This window comes from Mus pahari, chromosome 3, assembly GCF_900095145.1.
Source record: "Mus pahari chromosome 3, PAHARI_EIJ_v1.1, whole genome shotgun sequence".
NCBI lineage: Eukaryota > Metazoa > Chordata > Mammalia > Rodentia > Muridae > Mus > Mus pahari.
This window is the reverse complement of record NC_034592.1, coordinates 97,607,683-97,612,026: the sequence shown is the minus strand read 5'-3', so window position 1 is coordinate 97,612,026 and position 4,344 is coordinate 97,607,683.

Here is a 4,344-nt window from a genome sequence, read left to right as displayed (position 1 = left end):
GGAGTGGGTGGGTAGGGGAACAGAGGTGGGGGGAGGGGTATGGGAAACTTTCGGGATAGCATTTGAAATGTAAATAAAGAAAATAATAATAAAAAAAATAAAATAAATAAATCCTTCTTCATGTGGGAGCTGGTGAGATGATTCAATGGGTGAGGGTGCTTGCTGCTAAGCCTCATGACCCGAGTTTTATCCCAGAAATTTATATAAAAGTGGAAATTGTCTTCTGACTTACATATGTGTGTCTTGGCATGCATATATACAAATGCAAGCATACACACACACACACACACACACACACACACACACACACACCTTTGACTCTTCCCAAAGTCTTCCTGTACCTCCAGCGGAATGTCATAGTTCTTTTGTTCCCTAGACCTCCTATTTTGACCCACCCATGCCTCTGATTCTCTTTAGCCCTAGCTCTGTCCCTAATGTCCCCCTAAAGTCTGTTTCCACAGCCCATCTAAGCAGCATGCACTCCTTTCCAGGTCAGATTCTTAAAGCCTTCTATCTATCGATCACCCAGTAAACATGAATAGGTTTGTATAGATGGTAGATTTTTATGTATGTATAGATGGTACATACTTCTCACAGGATATTGAGGTAGACTCTGGGTTATAGCAGTAAGAAAGCAAGCAAGCAGAGAGGGAGGGAGGAAAGCAGGAAGAAAAAAGGACAGAGAGAGAGAGAGAGAGAGAGAGAGAGAGAGAGAGAGAGAGAGAGAGAGAGTATGGTACTTTTTCCTCAAGGACAAGAGACTCTATCACAGGTACACTCAAACTTTAATGTTTGCTGGAATCACTCTAAAAACTGGTTAAATCCGGAAATGCTAGGCCCACCGCAGAAAATCCTGTTCAGTGTGAATGGAGAACTTGCATCGCTAACAAGTTCCCAGCTAAGGTTTCTGCTTTTGTTCTGGGTACCACACTGAAAACCTCTGCTTCCAGCAGGAAATTGAGTAAAATGGAACTATGCCACTAATCAAGCATTACATTATCACAAAAAATTATGTATTATTTATAACATAGCCACTACGGTCTATTTTAGCAAAAGGTATATTTGCGTTTTCCTTGAGCCGAGCCTTGGGGAGGAACTAGAATGGGAGGGAAAAAAATAGAATAGAGTAAAGATTCTCCATAGAAGGCTTTGTGAGACTCAGGAGTAAGAGGGCCAGATGCATTGGGAAATTAATGAATAGCTTGGCAGAAGGACAGGGAAAGGTTGAGAACATGGCCTAGGGCAAAGCTGGACTCTTCCTTTCTACCTAACAGGTGGTGTTTGCTGCTAGCACAAACTGACTCTGAACTCAGAGTTCATCATGACTCTTCTGAGGCATGTATAAAAACGTGAATGCTTAGAAGTGCAGATTTAATTGAACGAAGGTGGATTTTGAGTTTTGTTAAATAAAAAAAAAAAATCTTCCCAGGTAACTCTATTTGGCATTTGGGTTGGAAATCTGTGAAGGTTGGCCAATTCTATCTTTTATAAAGGTTACATATGTAGCTCTGTGTGTGTGCGTGTGTGTGTGTGTGTGTGTGTGTGTGTGTGTGTGTGTGTATGTCTGAGTGCAATGCTCATGTGTGTGTGTGTGTGTNTGCGTGTGTGTGTGTGTGTGTGTGTGTGTGTGTGTGTGTGTGTATGTCTGAGTGCAATGCTCATGTGTGTGTGTGTGTGTGTGTGTGTGTGTGTAAGGATGGTGTGCATGTGTGTGAAGGCCAAAGGTTGCCATTGAGTCTCCTCCACTGTGACTTTCCACTTTATATGTTTTGAAGTAGGATGTCTTAGTGAACCCAGAGCTCATTAATTGCATAGAATGTCTGGCCAGTGAACCTCTGGGAATTTCTATTTCAGAGTGAATTTTCACTGAATGGTCTCACATAAAGTAGGATATCTTGTTATTTTTTATTTGTTTGCTTGTTGGTTTCATGTTTGTGGAATTGTTAGTATCAAGAGGGAATGACTATATCTATATTATTTGATATGTGCCATAGACAGTAATTTCAGCAGCAGTAAGGAGCTAATGTAGAAATGGTCTTCATTCTGTGTCTTTATGCCTGCAGACCTGTCAGCTCCCGGTCTTTGTTGTTGAAGTTTGGTCTTTTGCTATATATTGTAATGCTAACACTGGCCCCCAAGATCTGGCTGCCTCAGGGATGAGAGAATGCTCACATACACCAAGTGATGCTATGTGGCCTTGCTCCTTAATTTAAAACTATTGGTTGAATAAAGATGCTGACAGCCTATAGCTGGGTAGAAGAGAGATAGTGGGGTTTCAGCTTCAGGACTTGGGGTCTGAGGAGGATGATGAGTGGGAAGAGAGAAGGTGGAGAGAAGATGCAATGCGTAAGTGGTCATAAGAATTGGCCATGTGGACTGGCCAGTCAGAGTAAGAGTGGCCCAGATGAACATGTCAAGTCATAGCTTGGGGTTATTGATAGAGAAGTAGATACTAATAACTTAGAGGATAGTTGTCTGCCCAGATCCAGCGATAATTAAGGCTTATTATAATAATAATAAAGGTTTCGTGTCTTTTATCTGGGAACTGAATGATCAAAGGTGGGGTAGAAGTCCCCCAATTGAGATTAAATCATTATGACAACACTTTCCCATTACCATGCTTTAAGGGAGGCAGTGATAGTCCACACTCTACTCATATCATCAATGGAGTGAACAGGTCTGCATCAGGAGAAGGGAAAGAAAACCAACAGAGGGTAGTGGACAAGGCGAAAGTATCCACAGGAAGGAATAATCTCATGGCCTCAGGAGATCTGTCCAAAGGGAGGATGAGAGCCATCCCCGTGTCAGCACTCCCACACTCCTGTACAGAGCTCACTTTCTCGTTGTTGTCACAAATGCCCTTTGCAATGGGTACCCAGGCATTATTATTGACAGTGGTCCATGAGCCAGCCACGAGTCAGAGAGCTTATGGAGCTTCCTTAAGCTGTGTCTGAACAGTTTTGCTCTCTGCATTAAAATGCTATTAAGTTTTTCCCATGAATTATTTCACCAACTCTTACAAGCGTTTCAGGTGTTTGGCAGCACTGTCCCCTTTTGAGCAAGAAACTGCTTTCAAGAGGCTACATACCCTACCCGAAACCACATGCCTGAGAAGTGAACATGATATTGGAAGTGTGGCAGGATCATCTCTGAGTTCTTGATATTGTTCTTTTTGCATGCTGAACAAAGCTGAGCTTGTCTCTAGAAGACTCAAAGCTGCTGGCTTTTCTGCTGGCACCCTGCAAGAAAAAGAAAAGGTTGCAGCATAAGGGATGGGGTAGCATCAGTCAGGGAAGGATTTAGGGAGGAACAGGAAAGACCAGATTCTAGAGGAGTCAGGCTGGGATTCATGAGTGCCATCTTTCCGAGGTGACTTATGCAGGTTCCACACCTGGCCAGGAGCAGTGGGAGATGGTGAGAAAAGTCACAACTGCTGTGCTTAAAGCCTTGAGGATGGAAGAAGCTATTATGTGCATGAGAACACAAATAGGAAAATGACACCATATAAATAGAGTCAATTAAAGATGCATATATGCGAAGGGAACTGTGTAAACTGGATTGAGGACCCAGGAGCAGCCAACCTAGGAGGTGGGCATCATCTGGGAATAGAGGGGCCTGTGGGAAAAAGGATGTGGGCAGGAGAAACGTTTTGGTGACCCTGGGTGAGGAGCATGGGGTGGAAGTCTACCTTGCTAGAATGGATACAGTCATGTATTTTAACCTAGTTATGGCAATGAAGTCCGGTAAAAGGCTGGCTAGCTTAATTAGAACTTTCAGAGTTGTTAAGTGGAGATATCAAGACTTACAGAACATCTTTGCACATTGATAATTTGTACAGGGTTGGCAACCATGGCCTCCAGCCAGAATCTAATCTGATGATTACATTCGTGTCGTCCTTGGATCAGCACTGTACACACACACACACACACACACACACACACACACACACACACTACTCAGCTAGGAACCTGATGAAAAGGCAAACTCCACATTATTGTCCCCTACCTGCCTCAGTAATTAGGATCCCCATATAATTGTACATATACTTAAGTTATCTGTGAACTGGTGTAGAGTGCTTAGGAATGGGAGTGCATCTCATGAAGAGTGCACAGAAATTATTCAAAAGAGCTGGACATTCGTGCATCTGTTTATAACACTACCCTGCTAAAGTACCTGGCTTCATGGGTACTAGAAGTAAAACATGAAATGGTAAAATATACAGGCTAGCATCCTGCAGTTCTAATAGAAATACTTTAATCTCTCTCTCTCTCTCTCTCTCTCTCTCTCTCTCTCTCTCTGTGTGTGTGTGTGTGTGTGTGTGTGTGTGTGTGTGTGTGTGTGTGT